Source organism: Diabrotica virgifera, chromosome 4, assembly GCF_917563875.1.
Source record: "Diabrotica virgifera virgifera chromosome 4, PGI_DIABVI_V3a".
NCBI classification, from domain to species: Eukaryota; Metazoa; Arthropoda; class Insecta; order Coleoptera; family Chrysomelidae; genus Diabrotica; species Diabrotica virgifera.
The window spans coordinates 130271728-130292350 of NC_065446.1; the positions used below are offsets into that span (position 1 = coordinate 130271728).

Genomic DNA, 20623 nt, shown 5'->3' on the forward strand with positions numbered 1-20623 from the left:
TCTAATCCCCCATGTATTGTTTCATATCCTGTCTTGGTTTGGCCCACATGTGCATTGAAATCACCTCCTATTATAACTTTCTCCTCTGCTGGATTCACTACGTCTCCTTATTGATCATAGAAAGCTCTTCTTTCATTCTCACCCAGATCTGTTTAGGGAGCATACACACACACACACACACACACACACACACACACACACACACACACACACACACACACACACACACACACACACACACACACACACACACACACACACACACACACACACACACACACACACACACACACACACACACACACACACACACACACACACACACACACACACACACACACACACACACACACACACACACACACACACACACACACACACACACACACACACACACACACACACACACACACACACACACACACACACACACACACACACACACACACACACACACACACACACACACACACACACACACACACACACACACACACACACACACACACACACACACACACACACACACACACACACACACACACACACACACACACACACACACACACACACACACACACACACACACACACACACACACACACACACACACACACACACACACACACACACACACACACACACACACACACACACACACACACACACACACACACACACACACACACACACACACACACACACACACACACACACACACACACACACACACACACACACACACACACACACACACACACACACACACACACACACACACACACACACACACACACACACACACACACACACACACACACACACACACACACACACACACACACACACACACACACACACACACACACACACACACACACACACACACACACACACACACACACACACACACACACACACACACACACACACACACACACACACACACACACACACACACACACACACACACACACACACACACACACACACACACACACACACACACACACACACACACACACACACACACACACACACACACACACACACACACACACACACACACACACACACACACACACACACACACACACACACACACACACACACACACACACACACACACACACACACACACACACACACACACACACACACACACACACACACACACACACACACACACACACACACACACACACACACACACACACACACACACACACACACACACACACACACACACACACACACACACACACACACACACACACACACACACACACACACACACACACACACACACACACACACACACACACACACACACACACACACACACACACACACACACACACACACACACACACACACACACACACACACACACACACACACACACACACACACACACACACACACACACACACACACACACACACACACACACACACACACACACACACACACACACACACACACACACACACACACACACACACACACACACACACACACACACACACACACACACACACACACACACACACACACACACACACACACACACACACACACACACACACACACACACACACACACACACACACACACACACACACACACACACACACACACACACACACACACACACACACACACACACACACACACACACACACACACACACACACACACACACACACACACACACACACACACACACACACACACACACACACACACACACACACACACACACACACACACACACACACACACACACACACACACACACACACACACACACACACACACACACACACACACACACACACACACACACACACACACACACACACACACACACACACACACACACACACACACACACACACACACACACACAGACACACACACACACACACACACACACACACAGACACACACACACACACAGACACACACACACACACACACAACATTCAATACCTCTTTATCAATTAAAAATTTCACTGACATCATTCTACATTCGTTCTTACAACTTCTACTACGTTATCTTTCATTTAAAAATCTGTATCGTAATGAAAATCTGTATCATAATGAAGTTCATTATGATTCAGGTAGTGACATCATAATTGATATACATATTATAGTATGAGAATAGAAAAAGTCAATTTTTCATAGTATTTAGGGGAATAAGTTGGTATATTGACGGTGGGAAGTTTTCAAAATTGAGCGGGCCGGATCGCTCAGGCGGTAGTGCGACTTCCACGCAGAAGGCCGGGGATGGAATCCCATCGCCTTCGAGAACATCTAGATATTAAAAAAATATCTACAGGCCCTAGGCACAGCATAATAAACGAAACCAGCAAGGACACTCCCTGATGCCGCCTTTGAAGTTGAAAAGTACAGGGTCGCCGTTTTTCGCGTAGTACATCTCAGTGGTGATATGATGTGTTAGTTCATCAGTGTTGCCGATGTCACCAACTTTATTACTCGTGAGAGATTCTTTTTGAATAATTTCTGGAATTTATGCAAAAGATTAACAATACAATCGCCATTCATCGTCAATATTTTGTGTTATGTCCCAATTATTGACATAATTCTTACAGGCATACGTATAAAATTATGTTAAAAAATATTTAATATTATCAGAATGTCATAAAAGTTAAGTAAATCTGATAATTATGTACAAATCTGCAACACTTTCGATTTTCTACATTGTCTGGTACTACGCACAAAATGGCCGACGATCTGCGCCGTAATAGTGCGCGAACTTTTCCCGCCTACTAGTGTGTCACTGCTGTTGCGTTTTCTATGCTGTGCCCTAGGTCGACTCAGCCCGAATAAAATGAGTAGGAATGATCTAAGCGAAGATCGGTGGGATATGCGCATTTAGAATTAGTCGACTGATATTAGTACAGTTAAAATCATTAAGACAATAACTGGACGATAATAATTTAATGAGTGAAATTTAAAGCTTTTTCAATTTAAATATTTGAAACAATATTTGGTTGAAAAATCTCATTTTTGTCGGCAAAAAAATATATTAATTTGTCTGGACTAAATTACAGTTCTGTTTATCTTAAAAGGGATTTGTTACTGTCAACATTCACACAGTGTTGCCAAACTGAATTTTGTTATTTTGAGTCTAAATTTTCCAAGCGATCTCCAAGGGTATCCACCTACTGGATAAAACTAGGGGTATTAATAATAGGCGATTGAAGCGTAGCACTTGTCCTGTTATCATCCTTGTATACCGTAGGCCCTAGAGATAGCAGACAACCCTGCTATAATCCCAAAGCCGTGTTAGCGGTATAAAAAGGGACATGTACTATTATTATATTAAGCGTTCAAATTGTCATCATGTAGGTCTAAATTATAATGTACGTAGGTATCTATTATCAATGCTTTGATAATATACCTACTCTAAAAACTAGTCCTCATTAAATGCGTCTACTTTACGTGTAAAATAAAATAAACAATATTTGTATAAATCGAAATAATTCCCCCTGTACCCTCCTAGTGATCCGCCCGTGCTGCACGAAATCTTTGCCAATTTAAAATTTCACTATCTATATCAATTCTCAGTGCACGAATATTGTCTCCTCTCTCCACACGTAAATTGTAAATAAGTAAACTGTCTGTCTCAGTTGGCTTCAATGTATCGGTATAACACCTATCGCTCCCCCCTTTTCGCCTAATCGCACGGCCAACAAGTGAAGTTTTTTTTAACTGTCACATGGCAGTCAATGGTGCGTTCAAGTAAACAAAAACTCGGTTTGTTGTGGAAAAACAAATCGGATTTCGATTGTCAACAACTTTTCGTGGTATAAAGTAGTGCATCTGATTTTTTTGTGTTTGGGAGTTCTTGTGAGAATCTTTGAAAAATGTGTCTTTGCTGTGCTGGTGTTTCTAAAATGAGTGTCTTTAGAGTAAGGGGTGATTTAGTGTCTGTGATAGGACTTATCGCACCTGTTGTTTGGGTCCTGTAAGTATTTTTTCCTATAATTTTTTTTGGAACTTGCCAGAACGTATCGATGTGGTTATTAAGTTTATTACAATTTTGATTGCCGCTCATTGTGTTATTGCCATGAATTACGAGCTATCGATAAGATAACAGCTAATAATATTCTTTTATAGATATTAGTAAAAATGTTTGGAGATAGTTATTTACAATTATCTAATAAAATAATTGATATTTTTCACAAAAATTTCAGGTTAAATCGAATTTTAGTAACATCTTATAACAATATTTTACTTAGGGCAGCGGTTTCCAACCTTTTTGGACCTTCGCCCCCTTAAAAAAACAAAAAAATGTTGCGCGCCCTTAATTTTCCAAACAATATAATTTCATAAATACTCAACTGATATTATAATTTATTTAATGGGCTACAAAATAATATACAGTTAAATGTAAAAATGTATATAAAAAAATAAAATTTGCGCTTTAATAGTGTTAACCCTATTTTTAAATCAATTTTCAGACATTTTGTTATAATTTCCTAATTGTAAAAAACAATTGTAACACCTGCATGCCACCCTTGCAAGAGTCTCGCTCCCCCTCGGGGGACGCGCTCCATAGGTTGGAAACCACTGACTTAGGGGGTTCTAAAACAGGTTTTTTGTTGACTTTTTCTAAAACGCACAAATCTAGAGTGGTTGTATAATATGGTTTGTTAGAAAACGAATAGAAAAACACATTTGTATAAAAATCCAGGAATGCTTTATTAAAATTAGATATTTATCTATTAAAAAAAGCTTTGAAATGAAATTTTGAAATCTCTTGATTTTGAAATACTAAGTTCAACCATGATTTTATCCCTTATGAGGAAACAGTAGCGATCAACAGGTAGCAAAAAAGCGTTCCAAGATTTCGGCTGTAATTTTAAATATTTTTTCGTGATATTTGGCACACGTATTCGTAATATAATAAAGAATGGCGGTACAGAGCCCAATTTTAAAAATATATTAATATGTGGAAATTACTCTGTAATTAAATACAATATTAAAAAAACGAGCCTGTACCGCCATTAAGAAGAACAAAAAAATATACTTTCTTCAAATATCTTCAATATATTTTTTTGTTCTTCTTAATGGCGGTACAGGCTCGTTTTTTTAATATTGTATTTAATTACAGAGTAATTTCCACATATTAATATATTTTTCAAATTGGGCTCTGTACCGCCATTTTTTATTGTACTAAGAATACGTGTGCCAAATATCTCGAAAAAATATTAAAAATTACAGCCGCAACCTTGGAACGCATTTTCGCTACCTGTTGATCGCTACTGTTTCCTCTTATGCCTTTTTGTATACTGAAAATGCCATATGAGATAAGCAAAACAATGAAACTTAAAGCCCGTTCTCATGACAGGCGCTTAATGCGCGTTTTGATAACGCGCGATTACTACTACATAAATGTACATTTTATTTGAGATCGTTCACATGCTAACGCGCGTTTTAAGTCATTAAAATATTGCAATAATTTTCAAACTTTGCATTTTCTGATATTATAATATATAATCTTTTTGAATTCTTTGTTATACCCTGTATCTACTTCTGTGCCAATATTTATTGTATTGCATCGTCGCATCTTCGCATCTTTAGCGTTTTCTCATTATTCTTTTTCTTTCTTTTGCCTCTTGTTTGCTTATTGCTCGTCTTTCTTTTGTTAGAATATTTGATCCATTATCGATCTCCCTCTCCGAAAGCCTGCTTGATATTCTCCTATTATTTTCTGTTGGTAGTATTTTATTCGAGTAGTCCGTAATTTTTTATAGTCTCATCCAACATTGCTATTACTGTGTAATAATTGGTACAAACTGTAGCATAATCTTTTTTTTTCTACGACCGTTTAATAACATGCTCATTATTCACTATTTTTGAATAGATAATATCACCCATTACTTTACCCGTGAGTAATAGTTCATTACTCATGGGCTGAAGTTACTCATGGTTCAAGTTGTGAATGCCACTTTAAATGAAATTGCTTAAACTTGTTTATTTTATACAATAATAATTATTGTAATTTATATCAATAATTAACTTAGAAAATTTTTTAATAGTATATTATTCAACGAGCATGTAATGATAGCTATTATTCAGGATAATGAAGTTTGCAACACGAGCCTTAGGCCAGTGTCGTAATTCATCAGATGGAGATGGAGAGGGAGGTGGGAGATTTAGCGATAAAAACCTATAAATTTACATTCTACTTATAGACCAGGGCGCATCTGTAAAAATATTAGTACATTTGGACGTTGAGAGGTGACTCAAATTTTTTTGCAGAAATTGCTTGAAAATAAATCAAATAATAATATTTCAGTTATCCTCCCTCTCAAAAAGGTCCGGAACATTATTTAAATAATCAAAATGTCAAAAAATTAAGGAAAAATTCGATTTTTTTCTTCGTTTTTTGATTATAACTTTAAAAGTATTCATTTCCGAGAAAAGTTGCGCTGACATAAAAGTTCCGTAATTAAATTTCCTATAATATAGAATTTGTTAAAAATTTAAAAAATAGTCACCCTTGTTGCAAAATAGCAATAATTGCGAAAAAAATATACAAAAACAAGTATTCGCATTTTACGTTTTCAAATAATTTATGCTACACTTGAGACCTTCATATTTCACCCAGAAAAACTTTATGATACATTGAAACAAAACTGTAAATTTTATTAAGATGGGTTCAATAGATTTTGCAAAATAAATTTTGCAATCCAGCTTTCGCAGAAAAAATTCATTTTTTCAAAATGTTACAGGACTGAAAATAAAGCAGAAAGCAAGTTGAATTTTTTTTTGCTTATAGAAGTGTACTGTGTCTTTCATTTGCAATTTTGCAAAATTAAAATCGATTAACATCACGGCGTTAGGAATTTTTTTAAATAAACATTTATCATTGGTGCTACGCGCAGGACAGCGGATAGTTTGCTCTGATTGGGCATTTCAATGACCTTTGATAATGATTGATACATTTTACTTTTTATTACATTTCGATATAAATAAATAAATTTGTTTATTGCAAAATAAAAACACATACTTTATCCTTTGAAATAACACTTTTATTTGCAAAAACTTTCTTTGTTCATATTGAAAATTCATTAATTTAGAAAATAAAAGTTTATTATTTTTAAACATATGCAATTGTTTAAACAATATGTCACAAACAATAATAAAATTAGTTTGATTTTTGTGGAATTAAAATATTAAAATACAACAAAATATAGAGTAAGAACATAATATATTAGATAAAGATTGGAAGAAATTTTGGTGGAAATCAACTTGTGTGAATCGTACACCGCTGTCCTGCGCGTAGCACCAAAAATTAATGTTTATTTAAAATATTTCCTGACGCCGTGGTAATTAATCTATTTTAATTTTGCAAATTGAAAATGAATTGTACAGTACACTTCTATAAGAAAAAAAACTTTCAACTTGTATCTGCTTTAATTTCAGTCCTGCAACATTTTGAAAAAATGAATTTTTGTGCGAAAGCTGGATTTCAAAATCTATTTTGCAAAATCTGTTAAACCGATCTTAATGAAATTTACAGTATTGTCTTACTGTATCATATAGTTTTTCTAGGTAAAATATGAAGGTCCTAAGTGTAGCATAAATGGTTGAAAAACGTAAAATGCGAATACTTGTTTTTGTATGGTTTTTTCGCAATTATTGCTATTTTGCAACAAGGGTGACTATTTTTTAAATTTTTAACCAATTCTATATTGTAGGAAATTTAATTTCACAACTTTTAGGTCAGTACAACTTTTTTCGAAAATGAATACTTTTAAAGTTATAATCAAAAAACGAAGATAAAAATCGAATTTTTCCTTAATTTTATGACATTTTGATTATTTAAACAATGTTCCGGACCTTTTTATGAGGGAGGATAACTCAAATATTATTATTTGATTTATTTTCAAGCAATTTGTGCAAAAAAAATTGAGTCACCTCTCAACGTCCATCTCAAAACAGATGCGCCCTGGACTATTATTGTTTCCCACCTTTAGACGTATCGGATGAGTTTAGCAACTGCCACTGTGACAGTAACAGTTTTAGTTGACATATTCCTCTGATACGTCTAAAGGTGGGGAACAATAAATATACTGTAAGTTTATAGATTTTTATCGCTAAATCTCCCACCTCAACTAGTTTCATTTCTTTTTATCTCACGACTTTAATAAGGTTTTCCATTTTTTGCGTTATTTTGCCGGTTATTAGCGCGCTCATTAATATATATTTATTACTAACACACAAATTCGACAGGTTAGGTGAGTTTGAAGTTGCAGACTAGGATTCTTCTAGGACTACAAACAGTTCTTTATTTGTATCGTTGTGGAGGCCGTTTTCATGACTCTTGGCAATTTACTTTATTGTAAAGACTGATATGTTTTTCGTCATTTTTTCTTTAATTGTTGCTATACGAAGTTTCCGATCTAGGTATTTATTGTGGATATATCATGGAGCGTTGACTATGTTTGTTAGTATTTGGTTTTGGACTCTTTGAAGGCAAGCATAGTTACTCTCACTAGCCTCATAATTTAAACCGTAGAACGATATTGGTTGGAGCATTTGTTGTAATACCTACATATACATATACAATTACTAATACCTTGTCCGTGACTGTAAGTTGTGAGCTTCTACCTAATAACCAATATAACTTCTTATATTTCAGTTTTAGCTCTTCAGTTTTCTTTCTGATATGTTTCTGGCGCTTTAATTTGGTATCCAGATGTAGCCCTAGGTGCTAACTGGTTTCTTGTACTACTTTCTTGACTGTTTTTTCCCAAAAACTTTAATATTTTAATTTTTTTCCCAAAAATACTCATTCCAACGGGGCCAAGTATTTTTCCTTTTTTTGCTGTTCGTATTACCTATGTAAGCTCACTTTCTTTTATAAATGGACCTGTCATTACAATAATTTTATAGTGTTCTGCTATTTAATCTCCATGTACCTAATTCAAAAATGCAGTTTTTCCATTATTTTAACTAATCAAAGATGTCTATTATTCTGTGTCCGTTTTTATCTTATACACTTTTAGAATAGTTGTTTCTGTATCACCAGAGGCGGCTTTACCTATTGTGCAGGGTGTGCGGGGCACACGGGCGCCGGGCTGTTGGGGGCGCCGAGCGCCAAAGAGCGTGTACTTTACTTCGTTTTAACATAAAATATGCTTTAAAACGAATAGTGAAAAATTACATTGGCACCTAAGCGCAATCTATAGATTGCCACCCGCCCGGCTGTCCGTCCAACGGACGGGAGTCAATCGTTTGCTTCGTTTGAAGACATACCGACAATGATTACGAAATCGGTTGTGGAACCATAAAGGTCAAATTGCTTGGGACCTTCCGGGCATTTTCAAAGGCTTTTGTACATGTGTCGCGGGGTATTACCTATTAGATATCGCAATTACTAAGTTTGACGAACACTTCGAAATTTTAAAGCAAAATAATGACACTTTTTCTTTCCTTCAAAAATTAACACACTGGAAGGATTTAGAGTTAGATACAAAAAGAGCATACATATTGTTCTAATTTGGAAAATAAATTGTGTCATGTTAGCTCTTCAGACGTAGATAGGTTTGAGCTCTTTAATGAAATATAATTACTATTACCAATGTTTATTGATGATTCTACTACACCCTCGGATATTTTAAATTATTTTAATACAAATAAATTACTTTCAGTGTTCCCAAATTTGTTCACTGCTCTTAGAATTTATCTCACATTGCCAGTGACAGTAGCAGTAGCGCACAATGAAAGATCATTTTCCGAATTAAAAATAATTAAATTAAAGTCGATTGACAAATTTATCACTAGTAAGTTGTGAACATGAAATAAAAATTGAAGTGATATTATTCAAGATTTGGCTACGACAAACGCACGAAAAGTATCTTTTTTATAATTATAGTTGTAGTATGTGCGTTCTGTAATAATTCGTTAATTATTATTTTTTTTTAAATAATCACAAAGTTGATCTTTTTTTCATTTAACCAATTCCTTCCTAAAAGTACTATTTACTCTTGTACCTAAACCTGTCAAAATTCCTCAACCAATTTTCAACCTTCCCTCATAGATAAAAAAAGTTCATTTTTAATGAAATATTTTTAACAGATTTGGGTAGGTTGTTCGGACACCGTGAATCCCTATTGGCTCCCGACATCATTTAATATTGCACTATTTGCATCTAGATTTTTGTTTACATTATAAGCGTACCTAATACCCTCTAATACCCTATGTACTAGTACTAGGTAGGTACCTATCCGACTTTTCCATTTTGACTGCGCGTCTACCAAAGGGCGCCAGGGCATCGGCTGCACACGGGCGCTACATGGGCTAGAGCCGCCTCTGTGTATCACGTTTTGTTTTATTAGCGTTTAATTTTATAACATTCTTTTTCATAAAATTTTATTCTCGCATGCATTTCCTTTGTGCCTGATTATTGTGTGGATTCCTTCGTATTCGCTTTCATCGTTATTTCTAACTTCTCTTCTTTGGCCCATGAGTCTCAGTATCTCTTCTGTCATTCATCCTTGTTTTCTTCTCGGTTTTACTGCACATTCAATTTTGCTTACTTGAACGGTCTTTAATATATCATTCATTCTCGTCCAGATTTCCTCAGTATTTCCCTCTGTGCTTGATGTCAACTTTAATTTTTGTTCTATTACACTAGTTATTTCTTATTTTAGGAGATTATTTGAATTCTTTCCTTTATAAATACATGGTAGGTAATTGTTTATTTATTCGAATTTGCAACCCTTTCATACTCAGTCTTATTTTTTCTACCAAAATAATATTTGTGGATAGATCTGCACTTGGATATATTTTGACTGCTAATACTGAATTTCTGTATCTTTTATTTATACATATTCTATTTACTAAGGAACAACTCGTCCAGGTATATCTGCTGGTGATCTCCAGGTGTAAAGACGACGCTTTAGAAGTTTGAAAATTGTGTTTGTTACCTACTATACTAAAATCACAATTAATATGCACTAAAAATAAACAAACCACACGTTGAATGTTACAAGGAGCACTCCCGAATCATGATTTAAAATGTTTGAACTTTGTAAATCATGATCATGATTTGGAATTTACAATGTATATACATTGTAAATTAAGATTTGTGAGTGCTCCTCGTAGCATTCAACGTGTCTTGGTTTGTTTATTTGTAGAGCATCTTTATTGTGATTGTAGTATAGTTGCTTTTCTACACATAAGATACCAACAGATATCTCCTCTTTCATCTCGTATTGCGAGGCCATATTCTCCTATGATATATTTCTGCTCTCCTTCTCAAATCTTCGCATAGTTATTATAAGAATTTAGAAACACATAATAAAAATGAAAAAGTTGTTTTATACAAATAATCTTAAATCATCTCAAAGTGCTATTTTATAAATCAATGTTAGTTCGATAGTAAAATACCTGAACATGACAAACGGCACACCAGTTATAAATCAATGTTAAAAAAAACACGCTTCTATTTGTTGTAACAAATATTTTACATTTAAAAAATTCCCACTTTGCGCATTTTTTCTAAAATGCAAAATAGAACAGTTAAAATATTAACGTCATTTAACATCAATCAATAGATATTATTCTAATTATTACCAAATTAACAAAATAAAGCGACTACATAATGAGCTGATAAAGGCGAACCTTTATCTGTGTAGTTAAAAAGAGCTTGTCTATTTCGTGTCAATATTATTAACCTTCGTTTCTCTATCTACTCCACTGGTTTCAGGACACATCTATGTAGTACGTTATTTAAATTTAAAATATTGCAAAACCTCTAAATTTTAAAGAACTGCTTGAATTGACATGAAATTTAGCATACACATAGCTAACAAGTCAAAGAAAAAAAGTGATATTGTGTCGATGTGCGCTTTTGCCCTAGGGGTGAGTTTCACCCCCTTTTCGTGGTGAAAAAAATATGTTCGGAATAAGTCAGGAAATGGATAAAATGACTAATTATTAGGGAGCGGATTTATATGCGATCAATTTTGATGAAATATGCGCATATATATGCAGTAAAAAATTACGAAATATGCGCAAGATATGCACAAAAAATCAAAAAATGCGCATTTCGAGAAACCACAAATTTTCTGTTCTATTCTATTCTAGGGGATTCTGTTATACGGGGAGGGGGGGGGGGCAATCTTATTTATTATCTTACAAATAAAATCATTATTTTTTATATATGCAATTTATTCACATTTTTTACAAAAAGTGATACCAATAGTTACCTATTTAAAATAAAACGACAATATCACTATATATGTATATCTTCGAGTATAATTCACTACAATGTGTTTTTCCAAATTTTTTACGAGGAAACATTTTCTTTGATCAGATAAAATATTTTTATAACTTGAAAAACTCCTTTCAACATCAACATAAGTAATTGTGGCGTACTTAAAATAACTTGTTAAAGCCGAAAATTCTGCACCAAAATCAATTTTAAAATTTCAAAGTTTTAAAGACGGGATTTGTTCCAAAGCATGAATATTTCAATTTTTAGCACCTACTAAATGGGAAACAAGTTGTAATAAATATAATAAAAGTAAATAAAATTCGGATTTCTTGGTAAACCATCCTTCATCATTTTAACATCCTACAGTCATTTTGTAACGGCGTACTATAAGCACTTTAAGTACTTTGTGTAAAGATCGGGTATTTTCTAAGAAAAAATGAAAAGGCAGTGAATGAGCAGATTCAGGTAGTTCTCGAATTAATAGATAGGACAGCCTGTGCGGGGAAATATTTTGTGTCGAATTAAAAAATTTAAGGACGAAGTAGTTTTCAATCCTAATAGTAAATTATTAATATTGAAAATATTAAAAAAATTACTAAAAGATTTTTAAATTGAAAACTTATTGGTACACTTTCCTGGTGACACCTCCAAGACTTCTACAATTTGCAAGTCATATAAAATATGGTATACATTTTTATTTTTTATTTTAAAAAATTTAAATTTTTTTTTGGACTTAAATGTTTTTAAATAGGCACACAATATGCATATTTCATTAAAAATATGCAAAATTTAGTAAAGTTCTCAAATATGCGAAATATGCATGCAATATGCATTTCGCATAAAATCCGCTCCCTACTAATTATATTATATATTATGTTATACAGGGTGTCCAGAAACTCTACCGACAAACGAAGACAGGAGATTCTTCAGATAATTTTAAGATAATTTAACCCAATTCACTTAGTCCGAAAATGCTTCCTAAGGGAGCTAGAGCTCTTTGAAAATGGCGTCTTTTAATTAGTTTTCTTAAATACCTCCAGAACGCTTCTATTTAGAAAAACAAAAATTGGTACGCGTATTTATCTACAAGATATAAATCTAATCCATCCATTGCAAATTTCTAGTACCGATCATAGGCGTCCGTTTCGGGTAGGGCAACGGTTATTTTATCGCATAACTTTTTTATCTTTAACTTTTATGCATTTCTGACACTGGATTATGAAATCGTGAAGTATTCTAGTACTAAAAGGTACTCTTGTTTTAAATCGGTAGGACACACCGTTTTCTAGAAAAATCGATTTGAAAATTTTTAGCTTTTTAAATAAAAAAAAAAAATTCAAAAAAAACTAAAAGACTAAGTTTTCACTCTAATGGCATATAACATACCCCACCAGAATGAAAACAATGGGAACCTTCTCTGGTTACACCTCCGAGGCTTCTACAATTTGCAAGCCATACGGATGCTGAGACTAAGGAAGATGAGGGAATTCTACAATTTACAATTCACGTCACATCTGCTCAGCGCGGTAAAGTTCCAACGAGACTGGTTCCCTTCATACTCCACACAGAGTAAATGTAAATCAAAAATGAATAACCATTTTCAATTTCAAATGAAATTGAAAATGGTTATTCATTTTTGATTTCAAAAAAAACTGTTTAGAAAGACGAAAACTGGTACATTTATTTCTATTCCAGAGATAAATCGATTTCATTAATTGCAAATTTCTAGTACTGGTCATAGGCGTCCGTTTTGCGTAGGTCAACAGTTATTTTATAGCATAACTTTTTTGTCTTGAATTTTTGAGCATTTTTGACATTAGATTATTAAATTATGAGGTATTCGAGTACTAAAAGTTACTTTTAATTTATGTTGATAAAATACTTCGTTTTTTGTTGAAAAGTTCTTTCAATTTTTTTTCAAATTCCAAAAACGAAAAACTTTTAAGTCGATTTTTCTAGAAAACGGTGTGTCCTACAGACTTAAAGCAAGAATACCTTTTAGTACCAGAATACCTCACAATTTAATAATTCGGGGTCAAGAATGCATAAAAGTTAAGGACAAAAAAGTTATGCGGTAAAATACCCGTTGCTCTACCCAAAACGGACGCCTATGACCGGTACTAGAAATTTGCAATGGATGGAATCGATTTATCTCTGAAAAGTAAATATGCATACCAATTTTCGTTTTTCTAAATAGAAGCGTTCTGGAGGTATTTAAGAAAAACTAATTTCATGGCGCCATCTTCAAAGAGTTCTAGCTCCCTTAAGAAGCATTTTCGGACTAGGTAAATTGAGTTAAATTGTCTTAAAATTATCTGAGGAATCTCCTGTCTTCGTTTGTCGGTAGAGTTTCTGGACACCCTGTATATCTAAATACAAAATATTCAGAAAAGCAAAGCCGACTTTTTTTATTGTTTAAGACTTTTGGAATCTCTAACAATTTTTAAGTTATTTTGAAAAAAAGCATTTTTTTCAAAATTAAAATTTTTAAAAATTTTACTATAAAACCAAATTTTTTTTAAAATTTGAATCGATGAAAATTTTTTCTCTGATTCTGGCCTTGGTTTAGACCTAGAACCTTTAGCCACGTAATTGTATAACTTATCACTAACTCAGGTGTAATGTGTAGTGTGTGTGGCGTTCCGCCCCTTATAGAATCAAGTATTGTTGGGAAGATAATATTTAATCATTGAAAATATTATTTAAATATTTTCGGGATTAATTTCTTTCAATGTTTATTAAGATACAACGTAAAGCAAAAACATAATTGTTAAATGCTTACTGATGTCACATTTAAACGTGGCAACCTTGGTTCCCTCGCGTTGACAGTTAATGATTAGGAGAGGGGTACGAAGAACTTCAGCTGGTAACTGAAGGCCGTGAACGGGTGATTGTTCTCCAGTGTACGGTCTAGGTAGCGGGGTCGTTTGAACGAAATTATTCACCTATAATTCAAAGTTCCAAATGTATTAAAGATTACCATAAATACTATAGTGAAGTTATCCAGCAGTGAACAGTGAAGTTGAAGAATTTTGGAGAATATTATATACAATGAGTTCCGCCCCGCACCTACCATGAAATCTTAAGGTCACCTAACAACCACACCAAGGCCAGACCACACTGAGAGAAACAATCACTAGGCGACCAGCCTGGATTATTTCCACACATTTTCGTTTGAGTACCTCCAGCTGCTTTCCACCAGTCTTGAGTACCTTCAGCTGCTTTCTACCAGTCTTCCTCTCCTGTACCTCCAGCAGGACAGCTGCTAGCGAGAGTTAGCACCCTTGGGTGCTCATTACATCAACTCGAAGATTGTGTAAAAGGGGTTTGTTTGGGAACAGTTACTGTGCTATTAGTAAAGACAGACTGTTTTTGTGATATTTAGTACATTTTTATAGTTCAATTGCACACACATTTTTCTTGTTTTATATTTTATGGTATTTTTTCCTTAACAACATAATATTTAATTAATAGCGTTCCCCAATACTCTGCAATATCTAAGGTAAAGATCTCTGAGCTCAGATATTTTCCCCTACAATAGTAGTCGGTACTCCTATTTTGATTATTTTTATGCTGGTTTCCATTTTTATATAATTATTTAAACTCATTTCATTATTTTAGTATAGGTTGAATTAGATTTTTCAAAATTAACTTCAGACATTATTCAAAATTTCAATTATTAACTTTATTTTAACTTTAACTCATTAAATTCCTATAAACTTCTGGACTCGATTCCCTCAGAATCGTTTCTGGTTTCACTTGCTATTATTATTATAAACTACGAGTTAGAAAAGGATCTGTTGTATCCAACCGTAGGTTTATTTATTCGATAAAGGCTTGTGCCTGTCCAACTCACATTGAGTTATTTATATATTATTTACCATATCAGGTAGTATTTAATTAAGGTGTACGTATTATAAACGTACAATTATTAGTTGGTGAAGGTTCTACTAACCTAGGTGTAAGTTGTACTTTCTGTATTAGAGGTACCCTTCTTCAGATTTTCTAACCTTATTAAGATTATTCTTAGATCACATTTGTGTGATAATTTTGTAATTGACTTTCACTAGTATCATTTTTTTTGTCATTTTAGAGTCACAAACTAGTTACTTGTCTTAACTCGGAGATTGTGAACATCTAGTAGTTAAATTTAATAAATTTATATTTATTGTGCATATTTTTTTTTCTCATATTACTCCTTTATATTTGTACATTTAATATACTTTTATTACAAATTTAATATACTCTATAGCAGCGTAGAATACCTGGAAGAGGGTTAACCCAGTTATCCTTCTTCTGGCGCCCAAAAATCTATTCTAATTTCATTATATTATTATATTTACCCTATCTACTTTGTGAACATTGTCTTAATATCTTCTTTTCTAGCCATCATTGACATTTCCTTTAATTTATTGTCCAGCCAGAAATAGCCGTGCAAATTGGCCGAATCCTTCCTTGAGTGTCAAGTGGCCATTCTCCTGCATATTGAGCTAGCTATTCAAGTTACATCTATCTATTCATAATTTTCATCTTCAGTCCTATATCAATTCTATACTCTTCGTCTTAGCATCTTTCCATACAAGTACTACTGCAAAGTAGTATTTGAGACTTCAGCTTCTTCAACGCAGAAGCCATATTGTGGTTCCTTTGGCTACATTAAGTAGATCTTCTTTTTCCTACTTCTGTTGGAGTTTATCACTCTCTGTGCCTTCACTCCAACAGAAAATCATCTTCTTTCTGGTTACATTGAGGAGACATGCTGGAGGTACAGGAGAGGAAGACTGGTAGAAAGCAGCTGAAGGTACTCAAGACTGGTGGAAAGCAGCTGGAGGTACTCAAACGAAAATGTGTGGAAATAATCCAGGCTGGTCGCCTAGTGATTGTTTCTCTCAGTGTGGTCTGGCCTTGGTGTGGTTGTTAGGTGACCTTAAGATTTCATGGTAGGTGCGGGGCGGAACTCATTGTATATAATATTCTCCAAAATTCTTCAACTTCACTGTTCACTGCTGGATAACTTCACTATAGTATTTATGGTAATCTTTAATACATTTGGAACTTTGAATTATAGGTGAATAATTTCGTTCAAACGACCCCGCTACCTAGACCGTACACTGGAGAACAATCACCCGTTCACGGCCTTCAGTTACCAGCTGAAGTTCTTCGTACCCCTCTCCTAATCATTAACTGTCAACGCGAGGGAACCAAGGTTGCCACGTTTAAATGTGACATCAGTAAGCATTTAACAATTATGTTTTTGCTTTACGTTGTATCTTAATAAACATTGAAAGAAATTAATCCCGAAAATATTTAAATAATATTTTCAATGATTAAATATTATCTTCCCAACAATACTTGATTCTATAAGGGGCGGAACGCCACATTCCCCGTCGACTACGAAAAAAAAAATTTAATCGAATATTTTTTTTTCCAAAGTATTAAACTAAAGTAGTGGTAGTGTATCATTCCCCGCTGATTCGCAAGATTACAAATAATCACAACTAATAATCAAGGGAAGGTAGGATGGTCACTGCAGCAAATAACAGAAATTGCAATATGTGACCCGAAGTCCTAGTAAAAGTGACTGGTTTTTTTTTCTTAAAAGCCAAACAACCTAAAGATGAGACATAATTTATAATGACAAATAAGTGTCGAATTGGCACTAAATCCAAAGTTGAACTATCCATGGACATCAGATTTATAAAGGGTATATCCAAGGACGGACAACCAGGCAAAGGTGTGAGCCAATTCGTAGAATAACACAAGTAAATATACTAAAATAAGACCCAATAAATCAATAACTAGAATAAGTGAAGAATCGAACACTCAATCCTAAATTGAACTAGCAATGGACACCAGATTCGTAATAGCATATCCAGAGAAGAACAATCAGGAATATTTATGGAGCAATTCTCACCAATACCAAATAATATAAATACTAAACATACCAAAGGAATGCAAATACAGTAACCAAAATAAATGTGGAATCGGACACTCAATCCAAAGTCGGACTATCAATGGACACCAGATTCACAAAAGCATATCCAATGAAGAACGACCAGGAAGATTTATGGACCAATTCACATCAATACTAAATCATATAAATAAATAAGTGAAGAATCGGACACTTCATCCAAAATCGGACTATCAATGGACACCAGATTCACAAAAGCATATCCAAAGAAGAACGATCAGGAAGGTTTATGGACCAATTCTCACTAATACTAAGTAAATCAACTAAATTAGCTCTACATCTACCCTCATCCGGTAATGTGAGCCTATCTGAACTAAATAATAGCACTAAAGGATGAACTTATATAAGTTCTATGACTCCATGATAAAAAAAAATATGACGAGAATGAGCTACCAATTTTGAATAAAACTGCAGATTCATGCATTCTCGCATACATAGAATTATCCAGGAAATACTCCTGAATCTAAGCAACAACTGATGCCAAAGGTAAGAAGTGGTGATATACAAAAAAAAATCAATCATTTGTCCAAGCAGGTTAATTACTAACATTCATGACTCTAAGTATCGGGAGAGTCCAAGCATCACTATACTATTATTAACCAAGAGACATAAAATAAACAAACTCATGTGGTAGTATACCTGGAATATTTGGACTAATTACACAAGAGTGGTTAGGACATGCTGCAGACATTCCCTGACCAGAAATATTATGATAGATAAACATCTGTCTACTCTTCAATGAAAGACATAGATTGCGAAATCGGATAGCAATGGCGCCTTGCTGAACTTCGAACCCACGTATTCACCTACTTTGAGCATCAACAGACTAGTGTCTAAGAAGAAATATGAAAGATTCAAGAATTCATAATATATACCTCTAAATTCCAACAAATTCCAGAATTATACTGTGGAGAAAGAAAGGATCTGAATTATTGTAATATCAGTGACAAATGTCAATAGAGTAACCCAATAACAAATTCACGACCACATCTTTCCAATATGGCAAGTCCAATAACATGATATAAAAGGATATATATAAAAAATAATAATAAGTAGATAAACAACTAACCAAAATATGACAACCTAAGATATGGCAGTGTAACATAGTTCCATCTGTATTAGCAAGAGTACCTGTATGGGCCTACATATCCAAATGTCTAATAATCAACAACCTTTTTTTTGGTAAGAGGTTCAGTAAGCAAAACTAAAAGTACAAGTGAAGTTTATCAAACTTAGTAATACTACTGGCTGGATTAATACTTGAGAGTATTGATCCCTAATGATTAAAAATGAACTTCATAATACAAAAAAAATGATAACTCATATAAGTAGTATTACGTAATAATTCGGTACCTAGTACTTAAGAAGTGAGAAGTCATTAAACCATGCTGAAGGATGAAACTTGAACTATGGACGTGCACTATCGAGTGATTAAAAAATTAAAACTAATTCTAATCCATAATAAAAACGAACTAAGGGCAACCACAGGAAGGGATTAGCTCAACAACCCTGTTAAGCTAATCTTCTTCCGATGAAGTTGAATCAGCATCGTCCATGGTATTGTCAGGCAATAAATCCTTTACCTGAAATTGACCAATTCGCTTATTAGTCGAATTGTCCTTTAATTCATAAATCAAAGGAGATACTACCCTTAATACAGTACATGGAACATATTTCTGGCAAAACTTTGCAGAAATGGCATCACCCTTACTGGATTTGACAAAATTGCGCTTTAAGACTCGATCACCAACAAAGAATCGCAGATCTCGTTTCCTCAAATTATAGTGCTGCTGGTTCCTTAGGTAAGAAGTTTTTAACTTCTTCCTAATGTCTGAGAAAATATGAGGTAACGTCTGGAGATCATCTAAGCGATGAAGTTTCTCAGATATTTGAGGAAGGTTTTCGGAATTGTCTGAAATTAATCCAAAATAATCACCTGATAACGCAACATTCCTACCAAAATTCAGATATGCTGGGGAGCACTGGGTCACTTCATGGACAGAAGTCCTTATGGCCTGAGCTATGGAATGGATATATTGATCCCAAGCTCGGTGATCCGGGTAGGTATAGGACCTTAGAGCTGTGACAATACTGCGATTTACTCTCTCAGTATGATTTGCTTGTGGATGGTAGGCAGCATTGTAAAAGGTCTTTTGAACCTTATATTTAGCTAAAAGATCTTTAAAGGCCTTTGATACAAACTGAGGACCATTGTCACACGACACAATTTGGGGAACACCATACACCAGAAAGACTTGTTCCTCCAAATATTTTAAAATTGCTGGAGTTGTGGCCTGACGAAGAGGACAAACTAAAGGAAATTTAGTGAAATAATCCACAACTACCAGGCAATAGGTATTACCCTTGTAGCTCCGAGGATACGGTCC

General features: G+C 34.3%; 1 protein-coding gene across 1 annotated transcript in view; it reads left to right on the top strand.

Annotated features, from left to right (window-relative positions):
- The first annotated feature begins 3619 nt into the window (after positions 1 to 3619).
- Positions 3620 to 20623, top strand: part of LOC114334762 (pleckstrin homology domain-containing family G member 5) — a 1826648-nt gene continuing 1809644 nt past the window's right edge. The window contains exon 1 of the mRNA XM_050649705.1: positions 3620 to 3997. The gene's annotated coding sequence lies outside the window, so the exon portion shown is untranslated. The remainder of the gene's footprint in view (positions 3998 to 20623) is intronic.